The following is an 18,789-nucleotide window of genomic DNA, read 5'->3' on the forward strand; positions in this document are numbered from 1 at the left end:
TTTACATCAATAAAGAGTCTGTCTTATTTCAATCAATAAAAGGTCAATACCTGCCTTGGCAGATAACACCAAATGCTATTTTCCCTTGGGTTAACAACTAGATGTCTCTTAAGATGTCAGCAGTTAAGTTCAGGTATTTTGCCTGAATGATAGGCATTTTAATTTTATCATGATTATAGAATGAGTATAATCAGCATACAAATGGGACTGCATTATATCACTTAATCATAACATATATTAATAATGCATACACTATCTGCAGTATGAGGATTAAGAATGTAGCATTTCAGATGTGGGCTTCTGCATTTATATTATAACTAAAACAAAATTTTATTTGAATACAGTATTTATATACTGTACGTATACAGCAAGCAATAGATTGTGTAATTGTAATTCAAGGAAAATTTTTATGTGCCATCTGGTAGAGGGGGGTGACAGTGCAAGCACACTGTAGAATGGAGTCCCAGATGCCAGCAGGTGAAGATCTTTCACAGTGCTTGTGCCATGGGCTAGTGAGAAGAAACCAGTGGTTTCTTTTTATTGTGGAGTCCAAAATCATATTGCCCACAGCTTCCCACTGTACCTACAGAAACATTAGCAGCAAATACATTAAGTTTATAGGGGCACTTGTAAGCCTAGAGTAATTTCTGCTGCTAGACCATACTCAAAACTAGAAATTTGGTAAAAACTTGTGCAAATGGTAAACATCTCCTAATCGTGATGTCATAAATAAATACAACCTGCTCTTAGCCCTCATTCTTTTACTTACACATGATGCCTGATTCTACTCACTTCCTTCAATCTCTGCCTCACAACTAAACTCTCAACTGAGGTTGTTGCTCTTCTCTGCAGCATAGAACGCTGAGGTCACCATCCCAAATGAAGGTAAATCCAGGGCACCCTTAGCACCAGCCACAAGGGGGAGGGTTAGGATTAGGGAGTCTAGCAGATTAGGGTTAGGTTTTGGGGGGAGATTAGGGTTAGGCACCCCTAGGGGCAGGGTTAGGGTTAGGCACCCCCAAGGAGAGGTTAGCAATAGGCACCCCCCCTGGAAGGGTTAGGTTTAGGGAGCAGTAAGAGGGGGTTAAGGTTAGGCACCCCTGGGGGTAGGTTAGGCACTAAGTGGGGAGTTTAGGATTAGGCACCACTAAGGGAGGGTTAGGGTTGGTTTCTTACCTGCCCCTGTTGGGATATTGATCCTGTCGGGCATCTGCTGTCAGGATTTGCCATTCTGCCAGGGGCTTGCTAGAGCCCCAGAGTCTTTAGTGTGAAATCAATATTAAATGCTTTTAAACACTAGTGCTACCAGATGAGATTTAAATGTTAGGCCACCTAGAAAAATAGCTAGCAGCTTCTATTGATATGCCACCCACTTCAACAAGGGACAGGGAAATCAGAGGATCTCACCTGCCATAGAGAAGGTCAACTTTACCCCATTCCCTGGAGTATTTCTGCCCCCCTTTGTGAGAGCAGTGATGGGAAATGTGATGAGAAAGTGCCAACAATCACAGTAAATTTACAGTTGTGTTCACATTGATATGGGGCAGGTTGATGGGTGAACCTGGCCTCACTGTGAATGATCACTCCAATTGCCAACTTCTGGATCCACCACTGGAAAGCACACTTTCACCAGATGGAATGTGTCCTGCAGGAATTAGGCATTTTTTTAAGTCCTCTGCCCTCGTTTCTGGTTAAAATACGCGCTACAGTGTATAATTGTGTACACTGAAAAAGTGTTTGTGCTATTTAACAAGAAACAACATCAGCTAAAGATGGGTCTAGGGAGCCCCTTAATCCAGCACTGACCTACCCTCTGAGGCCTAACCCCACTACAGCATGCTACCAACACATTATGAGTTTCCCTCTTCTTTTCTACAACTTTCTCGGCACCCCTCAAATCCAGCTCCCAGGGCACATGCCCCCTAGCCCCCCCCCCAGTTGCCACCCTGCCTATGAACTACTACTATATCTTGGACTACGAATGTATAGTACATGCAAAGTACCAAAACAATGAAGCCAGAGTGATAGTGTACACTATTACTTTGCTTCCAGCTCTACACCAGGATTGGCTCATATCAGAGCCCATCTCTTGGCAAGAGTGTAAAACTAAATTTGTTTGAAAAATAAATTTTCATGTTAAAAATGCGGATAGTCATGAATATGCTCCTAAAAATCATAATAAGTTAAATATAGTTTAAGGAGGAGATATGACAACTTTGTAGGTAGCACTTAGAAAACTGTAATACTGTGCCAAGCATTGAAGTTGTGCAGAACAGGGAAATTACTAGGGGCTGAAACTCCCCAATCCAATACTTTTACAGCACAATAGGTGACAAAAAGTGTTATACTGATTTCAGAGTATTTATATTCCAATATATGATTCCCATAAACACTGTAAAACAACCTCCATTCATTCTGTAACAACAGTTTGAAACAACATCAATAGCTGTTCCCTTCACACAGTTACTTACTGTACCTTCCTCTATAATGGTGATTACTATATAGGACTCTTTCATGTAAGTTCTGCTACCCAAAGGCTTAGTATTCAGCAGCTGTGCAATAGAAGCAGGACAGAATCTGACTGAATGATGATATGCTGACAGCTAAGCCTTCACACAGGCAGCTCATCAATAGTGCTGCTGCTGCCTCCACCTTCTCCGGGAACATGCTGACTGGCTGAGGAGGTGGAGATTGTTCTATGATTGGTTGTTTCAAGTGATGAGCCAAAATAGGCTGTGTATAATAGGAGACGTCGTCAAAGGGGTTAAACAATTAGAGAGGTGCTACCTTGTAGAGATGGTAGCAGCAGCAAGTGGCCAGAGCAGGGCAGCATTTTCTTTTTGCCTGCACCCTGCAGTGCTAGATAAGTCTTCCAAGTCAGCTAACTAGTCCAGCCTGGGATAGGGTTGGGCAGGAGGGAGTCTGCTTAGTCCCCGTCCTTAGTCACTGCTCTCTCTGGAATGGCCACATTAATTACACAGCCAGGCAGCACTTAACATTCATGATACGTCTTTTGTAAATGGGAGGTCCTGTGCACACCCGGACCACCCTGTTGTTTCACCTATGAGCCAGAATATGGCCTGTACAGTATATTTCATTAAACCTGTGTCTCCATATTAGCTCATAACTTGTTTCATACTTCATCTGTGTCTTCTGCAGATGTCATGCAGCACAACTGTTTTGCACTAAGAAAAAGATATACCTCGTGACAGATGTTTGTGCGGCTGCTTTTACCTCTGATTGTGTATTTTATGCAAAACAAATGTGTCAATTTCTGCATAATTCCCAGTGTTGGCAATCACTCATGGATATAGAGTAGGCAGCTTTCAAAGCTCACAAACCACACAATAAAATCAGCATAATATGTTTTTGTGATGTTTGAGAGTCAGTGTGGGTTTTGAAAAGTACTTGGTATGTATGTGACATTTGACAGGGTTGATGTCCCCACTCTGCCTGATGTAGAGTGGGGATAGTATATCTTGTTTGGAATGTACAGTATGCTAAGAGGTATATTCACCTATGTAGACTTGTGTAATTCTGACACTTATACTCCCCTGCACCGGAAGAGGGTGAGATGAGTACAGAAAAGGTGTGTTAGACAAATGTGGCTCTTGTAAACATAGTGAGTCAGACTGGCTCACCGTGGTAATGTCCAGATCCACTGCCAGTCTGTTGTACAACAAGTCAATGTTTAGGAGGCACCCCGCTCTCTGCACCTTCTCCTATACATGCAGTTGTCAGCGGAACCTGGAAAACTCCAGTGAGCCAGTATTACTGTGCATGCAGACCTTTTCATACTCATATGCACCTGTTATGTGCCATATATTTTGATGGCCAGGTGCAAATACTTGCTGATGATGGTTAACCTGTTGTAAACAGGATGTACTGTATATACTGCTGAAGCACAGACAGATGTATATTGAAATGTGTACGCCTTTGCATATGTACAGAAATATGCTATTTTCCAATTCTCTAATTATTATTTCTGCCCATTTTGCCAATAACATTGCACCAGCCCCAAAATGCTTAAATTGCTTTCAAATTATGCTATAAACTAATGTTTTATTTTGAAGAGATTAAAAGTAGCAGTGATCAAATTGGTATTCAGCTGCTCCACTTAGTGCAGTAGATCTGACTGCTTCTGGGCTCATGCCATTCTAATGCACAATTTCAAAGAAAGAATAAAATGCCTGATCTTGAATGCAATTATGCATTTAAAAATGTGTTTGTATTCCACCTTTTCAGCTGCAAATTGATTTATTGTATTTTTCTTTTAAACTGTATTACTATTTTTAAATTGATTGATAAGCTGGGTCAGTTTCTTTCCAATATTAATATAATGCTATTGAAGCAAATATTCTCATCTATTTACTAATTTATAATTAACAGTTCGTTTTATACCTTTTACATTCATTAATACTAAACCCTTGATAATTCACTTAAAAAAGTTATACCCAAGAAATTTATCAGTTTAAGAACCTCAAGGATAATTACATTCATATTTAGAAAAATAGCACCCAAAATATAATTCTGAATTAAAGTAAAATGCATGTTCTTTTAAGAATCATATTCAAAAGCATTCACATAAAATAAAAAAACATGGCATGTTTATATAATCAAATGCAATATTTCTATATGTTTTTGTAGATGCATGACATGTGCATTTCTGTGTGCGTGTGTGTGTGTTTTGAGCCTATTTGAATGTACAGTTAGAAACAAAAAGACTATGGGGATGGTGGAGTAAGAGAATTGTGTATGTGCAACTCCTGTATATGAAAACTTCCGAAAATACAAACACACAGAACAAATACTACTGGAATCAGTATGTAATACCGGCGGCTGTTTAGCTGCAGGTTCAAATCCCGACACAAGAAGCCCGACAGCAGGAGATCCCGATGTTGGCTGGTAAGTACCCTAACTCTCCCCTCTCCCACCTCCTAACCCTAACCCTACCTTAGGGGTGCCTAACCCTAAAACTCCTGGGGTGGTGCCTAACCCTAAGTCCCTCCCAGGGGTGCCTAAACCTAACCCCCCCTTCCTGCACCCTAAACCTAACCCTACCGGGGGGGTGCCTAACCCTAACCAATGGGCGGGGCGGTGCCTAACCCTAACCCTTCCCCCTAGGGGTCCCTAACCCTAACCTTCCACCCCAATATCTAACCCTAACACTGCTACACTACCTAAACCTAACCTTCCCCCCCACGGCTAACGCTAATGACACCCTGGACTTACCTTGTTCAGGGTGTCATCCTTCGGCATTCCAGTGTCAGGATTCAGATAGGTGTCAGTATTTTGACGCCAACCTGAAGTCCCCCGTTGGGCTTCTCGTGTCAGGATATAGACCGGCGGCATTTAGTCCGCCGGTCTATAAACTGCATCCCTATCTAACATAGCCCAATAAAACAATGCACTGTGGAAAATTCTTGGCACTGAAACCTGAAACTGCATGCCGCTAGTAGCAAGAAAATACAATGAATTGTTGGAAATTGTGAGCAAGAGGCCTGAAATCTATACACATAGAATCCATCTTGCAAAACCGAAACAATTTTAAACACAGGATATTTTTATTATCTCAAAAATACAGATTGTCCTCATACACCACTGGGCATGTTTTCACCATACGGTGCAAAATGACCGGCATGACTGAGATGCTCCAATAAAAGCACTGTACCATAATTTCTTTACATTTTACATCTTATGGTGCATACACACGGTCAGATTTGATGAATGATTGAACGATTTTTACAACAATTTGAACAATTTCATCAACAATGAATGATTGGGCAGCACAGATGGTGTAATGGTTAGCATTACTGCCTCACAGCACTGAGGTCATGGGTTCGATTCCCACCACGGCCCTAACTGTGTGGAGTTTGTATATTCTCCCTGTGCATGCATGGGTTTCCTCCGGGTGCTCCGGTTTCCTCCAACACTCCAAAAATATACCGGTAGGTTAATTGGCTCCAAACATAATATTAACCCTAGTGTGCATGTGTGTGAGCAGGTGATAGGGAACATATGTTGTAAGCTCCACTGGGGCAGGGACTGATGTGAATAGCCAGATATTCTCTGTAAAGCGCTGCGGAATATGTGTGCGCTATATAAATAACTGGTAATAAATAAAAAATAATTGAACGATTTCTGACAGTATTAAAATGAATGAAATCATCAAAATCTGACTGCAATCACAGTCAATGTCAGAGATCATTATCTGACATGCGGGAATGCACATCATTTGTCGATGCATACCCTACATGTCAAAGATATGAACGATTGAATGATTTTTACAATCGTTATCGTTTATATCTGATAAGAAATCTGACCGTGTGTATGCACCATTAGTCAAGTTGCAGATGCAGTAAAAAGCCTCTAGCTCACTCTGCATTGACTGTGTGCTAAATGTGTGACACTCCAAAATTCAAATAGGGGAGCCACACCAAATGCAAGTGAGTCCCAGCTGGCAATGTTTGGCAGTGTTTGGGTAGCAGTTAGTGTGGCTTCCCTATATGAATTTTGAACTGTACTGCAGCCTCACCTCTAGAGCCACGACTGTCTGTCACACACTTAGCAACAGTCACTGTGGAGGGACTTTCCGAACTCCATATACTAGCACAAGTACATTTTCTGAGAGTTTTTTTGCAAATAGAGGATGCTTATTTGATCAGGATAAATAATATCTGCACCCAACCATCAGCACCAGTTGTCTCCCCTGTGTCCTGTTCCCAAGCCAGCCCATGAGTCTCCAAAGAAGGGGCAACCCATGAAAGCAAGTAGCATTATTTAGTTGATAAATAATGCTGGCCCAGAAGTTTAAGTAGTATAAAGATTCGAGAGGAATATGCTTTGTGGGTAGTCACAACGTTTTAACTGAGGGAATGATTGCACACTTTTAAAATTATTGTTGAAGACATAGAGATGGAAATTTAATTAAATTAAATATCTAAAAAGATGGGAAAGGAAAGAGTGGGCAGATATCTAAAAAAAATATAAAGGTTTTTCCCGATCCATGGAATAATTGCCACTTGATTTTGACAAGGAGGGAAGCTCAGATTATCCAACAATGGTAAAAGAGAAGGGACGAAGTATAATAGAGAGTAGGAGCATATAATTGTGTCCCAAATAGACAGAATTATGGCCATTGTACAGTAGGGAATATACTAAAGAGAATAAAAATCATATTAGTCCAGGTTCTATCTGTACCTAGCATCAAACAGCAGTCTCAGACTACCACACGACACCCTGAGCAAGGTGGGCAGCATAAATATAAGGTTGAAAGTTAGACACTCAAAGGCCTCCCTGCTTTGCTTGTTTTTTTTAGCATCCTCATCATTTTTATCCAAGGTCTTTGCCCAACCAACACAAAATGAATGAGTTTGCATTGAAGAGAATGGAGAATTTTGTAAGGGACTCATACAGGAAGCACCTGGAAGACATATGGTAACCTGCTCATCTTAATTGAATGTGTTCTACCCATCCAGGAAATAAACTGCATTGTCAATATAGTGAGATCTCCCCTGATGGTGCAGAAAAGGTTGGGATAGTTAGCAGAATAAAGAAATGAATATGATCTTGTTGAATAAACCCCTATATAGTTAAGGCTGTGTTTCTTCCAGATTAAATTATGGGTAAAGGTAAGAGTATGAGAGAGTTAGTCCAAAAGGTTGAGATCAGTTTTTGATAAATTGAAACTGAAATTGTAAATCTCTTGTAAAAGGTTGGGATGATAAATAATGTGATTAGTAAGAGTCAGAAATATGTCATCAACATACACAGAAATCTTGTATTCTGAAGACCCCAATAGGAGAACCAAGATATCAGAGTGAGACTTTATGTTAGACGCCAAGAGCTTAAACATGAGGGCCAAAAGTAAATGCAGCAAGGGGCAGCCCTGTATTATGCTATTGTGTATTGAAAAAGAAGGGGTAGTAACACCATTGACTTACACCAAAGCATTCAGGCTATAGTAAAGGGTTTTATCTTCTGTGACAAAGTTACATTTGAAGCCAAAATGGAGGATGGTCCATTTTATAAATGCCCAAGAAACTCTATTGAACACTAGCATCTAGTGCAATCTTCATGGAAGGGGTATTTGCTAAATTAGAAAGATGAATAAAGGCAATAGTGTGTCTAATTTTTACCTAGTGATTGTCAAAAAGCATTAAACCTTGGACAGGATCACCACTGCCAGTCAATTAGCAAGGATCTTAGCAAATTACTTAAGGTCTGAATTTAACAAGGACATATGTTGATTACTCCCACACTCTGTGGGGTATTTGCCAGATTTATGGATAAGCATTATTTTTGCCCTGGTGGTGGTACTATAAAATAGACTTGCAGCTAAGACAGAAGTAAAAGATTACCCAGGACTCTAGAAAACTTCCTATAATAGATGGCAGGTAGGCCATCCAGCCCAGGAGTGGAGGCAGGAATTGATTGTTTTAGTAATTTTCTTTGAGGAAATTTCTTTCTAAATATATCTGAGCAGGGATAAGTATTAGAAGTGGACAGGAGGCTACAAAATGGTAAATATTAGTGGTACAGAGAGAACTAGATGTATTAGCAGAAAAACCAGACATAATTATTTTGGGCTGTGACCAGGGTCATAAATCAAGTTATCCTGGGAGTCTTTAATATTGTGTACCCAATTACAGCTGTGACATGATCACAATTCATCAGCCAGAAGGGAGTCTGCCTTGTCACCTTTATCAAAGAGTAGCTGTTGCAGCCATGATACAATTTTAGCAGATGTGGAAGAAAGAATTTGGTTGAGCTGGCCCTTAAGTGAAATTAATTTATTGTAGGTTGAATTTTTAGGGTATTGCAAATGTAAAAGAATAAGCTCTTTAAGTGGGATTCAAAATCTAGGACAGTTTTATGTTCCTTACATGAAATGTTCCATCATAGAAGAGTTATCCTGGGTATGATTAACAAGAGTGTTTTCTGTATCTATGGGCTTTCTTCAGTAAAAGAGAGGCAATAAGATACTAACATGGGGGGATCTGAAGCATGGCAGTTGAAGGAACCTCTAGAGCAATAGTGAGATGGTCCAACCATGACACAGGGGAGACCCAGGCCTTGGTTAAGCCTTTTGTGTACAAGATAATTAAACAAAAACAAGTCAATCCTGGAGAGTAGGTTATGCAGAACAGAAAAGTCTGTTTGTGTGAATTCCAAGGGATAAAGGACTATCCACATATAATAGAGACCAAATTGTTTAATGAAAATTGGTCAGTTGTTTAGCTTCACTAAGGGAGGAGGGACCGATTTTCACATTCTGGTATCTATCCAAAAATGGTTACAGAATTGCATTAAAGTCTCCACCATTAATTACACAACCACCCACCATTTTCTTCAAGCAAGATAAGAAAAAATGGGGGAAAGAGCCCTTCCCACTATTAGGTAAAAAAATATAAATATATTTAAAATGCTGAGAAGCAGCAGAACTACTGGGCCCACCAGATGCCCATCAGAGAGTAGGACCTGGTTTACCATGCACACTGGGACTCAGAAGGTGGAATCTCACCTATGGTCTTTGAAGAAGGTAAGAGCAAATGGCAAACAGGACCAGGAAGCAATGTTCAGGAATGAGCTGAAAAGACATCTTCAGCACCTAATTTGGCTGTCAAGATGGTGCTGGTTGCCACATGGTGCTGAGCAAAGCACAGCTCATGATGATGATCAGGAGAGAACAAGAGCAGTGAGATGGAGCTCGGAGGGCAGCTCATGCACTAAAGGACAAAGTGCAAATAAAGGAAACCACTTGTGAGGAATATAGCAGGCAGGATTTCTGGATTGTGAGCATTTGTGGACGGAGCATTTGTATCACATATCCTCCACCATTGGCAATCTGTCTTCCACCATTCACTGTAAAGTTATATCCTGCCATGTGTGTATGAGCCAATAGAGATAGAGTAGCATGGAAATATATAAATATATATAAAAAAACAAGGATAGAGTTTTCCCCAATATGTACTTTGCCATACATGTGTGGATGGTTAGCCAACTACTCAGGTGTGAATCCAGAGTCTGTGTGAGAGAAACTATGTTCATTTGATTATATTCCCAGTTTATTTGGGTGACTATGGATTGGAATTGGTCAAAATGTTTTGTTTGAGCAAAAGTCTATCTATATTTCATGTTCCAGGAAGTATAGGTCAACCTTTGTGTGTGAGACGGCCAAGTCCATTCATGTGATAATACAGTAAAAACAACCAGTATTGTTTTTTACTCAAAAAAGGTCAATATAACTATTTGTAATTTGCCAGTGTCAGTGAGGACCTTCCAAAATACCAGCTTCACCTGTTCTAGTAAAAACTATACTTAAATAGAGAATAACATAATTATCCTGTAATACTGATTTACTAGTTTGTAATGTAATTGTTTATTGTTATTTTTTGTGAAGTCAAAGTTGTTGCAAGCAGCATAGCAACAAAACAAACATGATGTACCAATCAGGCAAAAAAATCATTACAAGTGATACATTTATACTACACTACATGACCTAGTGTATGTGTGCACCCAAACATTGCATCCTGAGCTGTAACTAGAGTTTTTGGTGCCCTGTGCCAAAGAGCACATTGGCACCCCCCAGTTTTTAAATAGGTAAATAAGCACCTGAAAAAGGCCCATAGCCTCATGGGGAAGGGTCAGGGAAGAGATAGGGGAGGCCAGGAGATACTGGGGATAAAAAAAGAGGAAGCTGCAAGTGAGAATGATAATAAACAGGAAAATTGACAGGCCCAAACAGTGCCCCCTGCCCTGTGGTGCCCTGTACCATGGCACTGGTCGCATTACCCTAGTTATGGCCCTGATTGCATCCATATGTGCTTGCTGAACATCTCATTCAAAAACATTGACATTAAAAAGGAATTGCACCCTTCTGGGAAGTCTTTCATCAGATAAAACATGGCAGTGGGGATTCACATCCATTCAGCCACTAGAACATTAGACAAACACTGATTTTGGGCAGTAGGACTTTACTTGCATTTGATAGTCAAAGTCATCCCAAAGGTATTTGATGGAGTTGACTTCATGGATCTGTAGCATGTAGGGTCCAGGTAATTACCAAGACTTGTGATATATAGTTTCAGTAATACCAGTGTACACATAAACACCTGCATTATGTCTTAATATTACTGCAGCTACAATTACCTAAAGTAGGGATTTGGCTGGATTTTGATGTAGCTCTCTCTGGGGATGTACTACCTTATAAAACAATGGAATTATTTCCCTGATATCTCTATTAAATTAAATGAAATTGGGTAATATTGTATGTTGCAATTGATGAGCTACCCTATTTATGCTCACATCATCAATCTTTTCTTCACCCACTGCTGGATTGTACAGTAATACCTAATATTTATGTTGGTCAAACCACTCTGTCAGTGATTGCATTACATTGACAAGACCTATTTTTTAAACCATTGCTTTTAGTCATAATACAGATATGTCCAGCTATATGCCTGCCGCTGGTGCGGCAAATTTCACCACGCATAGCACGAGACACGCACCTGTGAGCGGTTAACGCACTGCATACTCTCCTCCATAGGAATGCATGGGGCAATCACAGTGCACGCCATAGCATACTATAGTGTATGTAGGTGTGGGGAATCACATGGTGCATGCATGCGCACTTTTGTTGCGTGATCAGTCACAATGTAACTGGGCGCATCTGTAGTATAAGTGTTGCTGGTTGAGAAGGACCATTTTCTATCACAGTGTCTGTGAATTATAGTTGTAAAAACCTTGACATTGCTGTAATTATTATAATATTAATAAAATTAAAAAAAAAAATTCTATTGATAACTATTCAGTAATTGGTATGTGTGGGTGGGTCACTACTTTGCCTAGTTTTAGGAGGCTGTGTATAAATGAAGAGAGCTACATATATTATAATACCTACAGATTTAGCCGATGTCATTGTTGCCGCTGCCGGTAGTCACCCCATTGCAGTCTATGGTTTGCATGTGCATTCGCATGCCATAGATGCGGGCACACTAATTGCGCCATCATGGCAACAGTGACAGTGGCTTCATCTGTATGTACAGTAGTTTTGCAATGTACTGTAGCTGATATACCTGATGGTAGTGGCTAGGATGTGCAGTCAAGTTGTCAAAAAGAACATTGTGTTTATACAGCCGACAGCATTAAAGTGTTTTCATTCGAATTTTAATAGAGTTGACATCATGGTACCAACAAGAACATTATCAGCAATGTTCTTGTCAACATAACATTCTAGTCATGTGGCTACAGGGTGTTGTGAGGAATGAGGAAGAAAAATGGTAGCATGTCCAGCAGAGAATGCCCTATTTTTTCAGCTCTAGAGAATAGAGCATATTTACTACATGGACAGACAGGTGTTGGGGTTTAGAGTATCAATAGGTAAGGTAACACAACTATTAAAATAGTGAAAGCCCAATCGCACTAGTGACCAAGAAATAACAAGGTGTACAAATAGAGAGAGGGTAGTAAACAATATAAAGATGCTTTACTCCCCTTAGTTCTTGCCCCTTACTCCCCTTAGTTTTATCTTGAAGAAGAGAGTGTTACCTCTCGAAACGCATTGGTGTTTCTGTGACTTTTGGAGATATTGTCCAGCGTTTGATCCCTTGTTGAAGTTGCCTGTAAGAGGTTTCCTGAGACCTCCATCTTATTTACCTATGGGTCTTTGGACTAGGAACTTCTGGTAATCTCATTCATAACCAGTTGTACCCTGCATGTAATTGTATACATTGAGTATCTACTATCTTTTTAAAAGTGTTTTATAAACATAAATCTAGTGTTTACATATTACACTATGGTCTGTACATACTTTATATTTTACATGGTATGAACGATGTTCCACTAAGAAAAGTGTGTCAGACCCACCATCCAGTTTTGCAAGAACTAAGGGGAGTAAAGCATCTTTATAATTGTTTACTACCCTCTCTCTATTTGTACAAATTGTTATTTCTTGGTCACTGGCATGATTGGGTTTTCACTATTTTAATATTTGTGCTTCACATGGCTGTTTTTTAGGGTGACACCATAGAAACCCTGATTGCAGCTGTTATAGAGTCTCTGCACCCAGGTGCTGGCAGAAAATTCTTTGTCAAGGTAACACAACTACTAATACAGTGAGTGCGGTACTGTATATTGGTTGCACCTGCAGTCAAGGATGTGTGCGTTTGGTATACAGTACATTGCCTCAGTTTTTATTTTTATCTCCACTGAGCATACAGTACCTGATCAGGCAGGTGGGGATTTTTTTGTACTACTTGCTGCTGGTTTCCTATCAATGATCATGTTACCTTAGTCACCTGCCTTCTTAAATCTGTGTTTGTTTGTGTGAGTAGTGCAGATATGAGGGGCAAACTGGTGATTCATTGTTTTGAACGCTAATACTTAATGTATTCTCATATTACAAATGTAATACTCAATATGCTTTTACAAGTTATTGGTAAAATATGATTTACCATCCATCCTTGAAAATATTTTTTTTTTTAAACTTTATATGCATTCTGTTATAAGTGGTGTGCACTACTCAAGGAAAACTTTTGTTCCCTTGCCAAGGTAGCTATTGTTACCCTAGCATGAGTGGCACTCTCTTGTTTTCACTATATACGAGCAATATATAGGAGGATAACTGTCATCCTCTTAGCTCCTGAGACCAGAAACCACTATTACCACTGTGTCAGTGTCTGCACCGTTACCACAGCATAAGAGACAGTCACTGGCTGGTGAGCTGTCTAATCCCGCTCTGCTACAGACTTTGCTTCATGCTTGAACATAACCAGTGTAACACTTAGTACTCCTTTACACAAATAAACTACACAACCTGGTTTCTTTGGGTTATTTATATAAATCCACAGATGTGCATATAACTCTGCCAGAACACCAAGTTGTACACTCATTTCCAACACATTTTTGTATATTCATTCTTTCTTACCTTTTACATGGCAAGAAATAATGGATACACATAAAATAGAATAAATGTACACAAAGGGCAGAATAGCCCCTCATTCAGCAACGCCTGCAGAGGAAATGTACAGGAGAACTATTTTCCTCTTGGTCTATTATTTAATCATTCAGTCACATCTGAAGCCCCCATTAATAAGCTAGTGAAATAATATAAGTTTAGTAATTAATAAAGATCAGAGCTAGGAGAAAAACAAATATATATGGAAATATATGTTATTAAATTGTCCAGTAACTATGACTGTTATTGTTATCGACTGACCACACTAGTGTGAAATTTCAGACTGTTTGTATGTAAATGTAATTTCATCTTACACACAAAACATACTTCTTGTAACTGGGATCTGAAAGGCAGCCACACCAAGATTGAGTATAGTAAGGTCATGTCTGTGTAATTTTGATGGTGGTAGGCCTTGACACAGTCGCATAAATGTCTGCTAGAAGATATCTAATGTAGGTACTGAAGGGATGATGCAAAAAGATACAATGATTTTAATGATCACTAGCCACACCTGCACTAACTGCTGGCTTCTGGTTGGATGTCTGTGGATTCACCTCTAGTTGTTAGTACTCAATTCATTAATTGGACTTGTGTTCATCTATTCACATGGCAATTAATATATTTCTTATTGGACTATATCAAGAAATTACTATTTTATGGGACATTAACAGATAGTTGTATTTAATTTCATTTAATGTTATTGAATTTATATTTGAATTTTGTTTTTTGTTTTTTATTACTGTATATTTTAAATGGTAAATGTAACTTTCCTATATGTATATATATATATAATGTCAAATGTCCTTCACTGACTGACTCACTGACTCATTGACTCATTAACACCCAGTCCAAACTCCTGGACCTAGAAACATGGAAATCGGTGAGTGTGTTCCTTCAATGACGTAGGTGCTCACTAAGAAGGGATTTTTTTTAAATTTGACTCCTAAGAGGGTAAAAAGGGCTAAAATATTTCCTCCCCCTGTGCAATGTCCTGCCTGACTGTCTCATCATGGCTGTAGTACAGTTCAATATTCAAACACCAGCTGCCAAATATCACTGGCTGTTGGTGTGGTTCCCTTATTTGAATAGTGAGGGAAGGAATTGTGTTTCTACAGTGGTGAGGGAGGGGAAAGTCAATTGTGTTACTACAGGGTGAAGAAAGAGAATGTGTTACAATACAGGTAAGGGAGGGGAATGTATTACTACAGGGATAAGTGGGGATAATGTGTTACTACAGAGGTGAGGGAGGGTAATGTGGTACTACAGAGGTGAGGGAAGGGAATTTGTTACTCCAGAGGTAGGGGAATAAGTTTCAGGTGTGAGTGAAGGTAATGTGTTAATACTGGTGTGAGGGATGAATTGTATTTCTACACAGGTAAGGGAGGGGAAAGTCAAATGTGTTACAACACAGGTGAGGGAGGGAAATGTGTTACTACTGAGGTGAGGGAGTTGAATGTGTTAATACTTAGGTGAGGAAAGTTAATCTCTTACTATAACAGTGATGCATTACTATGGAGGTGAAGGATTAATGTGTTATTGGAGTGGTGAGATGGAAATGGAAACAGTAAATATCTAAGGTCTACCCAGGTGAAAATGTGTACACCAGCTAGTTTAATTATATTACTGTCCAGACTCTATTTTGTGTTTTTATATGACACTTCATTACATTGTTATATAATATAAAAATAAGGTAATGGAACTTATGCACTCACTATTAAAATTGTCAAACCACATCTATAAGCTTTCTCTAGACTGTATGTTGCTACTGGCATAAACCTGGCACAGTGTCTCTAATATATAAATATGACATTGAAAATATAACATTGTAAATTAAAACAATAATGGAAAAGTGGATGGGTTAAACTAATGCAAAAAGAAGAACTGACATGAAATTCAGGAGGTCTGTTACCCCTGCTATTCCTATTCTTAGAGATTACCAATTCATTTGTTTTTATTTTTTGTTGATATAAAAGGGTAATCATTTGAGGCTATAGCACCATACTCACATTATAATTTTTTTCTATCAAATCCATCTCACTTGTATTTAGATCATGTACATGGACTGAAGATGCATGTAATCAATAAGTTGAATACTTTAGTCTTTTTTGGTTTCTTAATTAGGTAAACAGAACATAAATCAAGCAGCATTCACTTAATTGGTCTCAAAGCACCACAATCAGATTTGTATTCAATTAAACCAGTAATGATTTAGACCCTAAAAATGCTGATCTATTTTACTAACATTGAATTCATACTGTTTTCAAGATGATATATGAATTACACTATGTAACTATGGCCTAGAAAATGCATTAGTTGATATTTCTTAGCTGATGTCATTTTCGGATTATTAACTGCTTAAATAACTACCACAGCCAAACTAAACATGCTTGCATAAGTAATGAGAAACAACAGACTATGTATAATCATGGTATAATCAACTAAGTTTGTGTCTTGGAGAATCTCCATACTTTATTGCTAAATATAATTGGTATCACAATGCATAACCTTATTCATATTGAAAGTGAATCTTCAATCCTAGATTTGTAAAATCCTTTAAAATTTAAATTTCTACATTGTTACAATAATTGCATACATTGGCCCTCATTCAGAGCCGTACGCTCTGAGCAGAGCGCACGCTCTGAATGAGGGCTGGCCTCCATGAGAATGGAGCGTCCTCCTGGACGCTCATATAGCTGTGGGTCACCACCCACAGGCTATACGAGCGTGCATTTTGATGGCCGCGATGGTCGTGACCATCGCGACCATTGAAACTGCGAGCCGGAGCCTGCGGTTGAGGTTGTCAACCGCAAGCTCCGGAGTGATTTTGGCTCTATCAGAGCCCAAATCACTCCCACTGACATCACTAGTGCTCCCTCCGTCGTGCGCATGCTCAGTCCAGAACATCGACCCACTTGCGAGCGGACAGCCGCTCGCGAGTGGGTCTGAATCAGGCCCATTGTCTTGTTTGAGGCCATGTAGTAAATTGTGATTTTTTTTTTAAAATGTATATTAATCTAGCACTTAATCAAAATAAGTAATCCTCCAAAAAATCTTTAAGTGAATAACAGATAGAAATCACTCTTAGATAGTTTAGCGTAATAATAAATTAAAATTGAAAACAAAACCATACTACCAGGGACTAATAGAATTTCCAATCTTCCTTCTGGTGAAAAATCTTTAATCAGACAGTCAGACACTAATGTACCAAGAGTAAAAATGTGCAGTAGGTAATGTAAAGATAAGTAATATAAAGCTTAAATATGAAATAAGTGAACCTTTCAGTACCGTATTAGAGGTGAGGAATGTCACTTTTTTCATTTTTATTTTATTAAAATATTCCCATACCATACTAAAACATGTAAAAATAAGTAAAGTCAGTTCATGCAGATTTAACTGAGTTACAAAATGTCAGAGAGAATATAGCTAAAATGTCTACTTACTGTAAGTAAAAAGTGAAGAGCAGATCCCATGGATAACATAGAAAAATATTATGTATGTTATATTTGTTGATAAGAATCAATAGCACAGCAAAAACAAAATGTAAAATGAATAGAAACAAAATCACAGTCACCACTCCCCCCTATAAAAGAAAGAAATTGAGCAAATTAAATCTTAGAAAACAGTTACTCTGGTGTAATCAAGAGTCTGGTGTAATCAAGAGTATTAAGATTGTGCATATATTCTCATTGTAAAAACATGGACATGAGTGAGAGAGCTTGGAGACAGCAAGTGGCATTAAAAAGATGAAGTCACTAACCATGATATACAGTCAATATGTTTTCAATTCTCTACAGTCTATGGGCCTGATTCAGAGCCGGACGCTCTGACCAGAGCTGAATCAGGACCCTCCTCCATTAAAATGGAGCGTCCTCCTGGACGCTCGTATAGCTGTGGGTCACCACCCACAGCGTATACGAGTGTCCAAAAAGATGGTCGCAATGGTCTTGACCATCGCGACCATCGGACTTGCAACGGAGACCCTGCGGTAGGGTCTCCCTGCCACAAGCCCTGGAGTGATTTTGGCTCTATCAGAGCCAAAATAATTCCCACTGACATCACTAATGATGTCAGTGGGGCTGGCTTCAGATGGTAGGCGTTCCCATGGGAACCCCTCAGTCTGGCAGGCATGCCCCCGGCACGCCCACCAAAGGGGGCGTGCTGTCAATCATCATCGACAGCACGCCCCCTTTGGTGCGAGACCCAGAGCAACAGCTTGGCTGTCGCAGTCCAGGTCTCGCGCATGCGCACAATGGAGCTCCATCCGTCGTGCGCATGCGCAGTGGGGAACATCGACCCACTTGCAAGCGTACTGCCGCTTGCGAGTGGGTCTGAATGACCCCCTATGTTAACTGATATCTTAATGACAGGGACCAAACATAGTATTTTTCATTAATTTTTCTCAAGTTGTCTATATACATTGTACCAATCAATTGACACAAGTCTCTTAATATGAGGTTGTGCCTCCATAGCTAGTGTTTCAATATAAAACCCCAATTATAGAATTTTTCAACTCCCTTCTCAATATTTTGGAATATGGACTGAGAGACAAAATGCAGAGATTGTAAATTTGCTTTAAACTTTGTAAAAAAAACTTGTAGTGTGGTAGGTACCCATTAGTAAAGTAATTTTACTTTCTTCACTATTATTAAGATAACTGTTAGTATTGGATTAATGTCAGACATAGTCTGAGCTAGAAAGAAGAGACCCAATTGTCAAAGGGTGAACAAAGTATTAATGGTTCTTTTGTAATTGTAATCAAAAGGAGGAATTTATAAACAAGAGTTTGCTCCAAAATTTGTCAATCTTTCTACACTCCCAAAAATTACTTTTTA

This window comes from Taudactylus pleione, unplaced genomic scaffold (genome assembly GCF_031769625.1).
Source record: "Taudactylus pleione unplaced genomic scaffold, aTauple2 ptg000026l, whole genome shotgun sequence".
Lineage (NCBI taxonomy): Eukaryota > Metazoa > Chordata > Amphibia > Anura > Myobatrachidae > Taudactylus > Taudactylus pleione.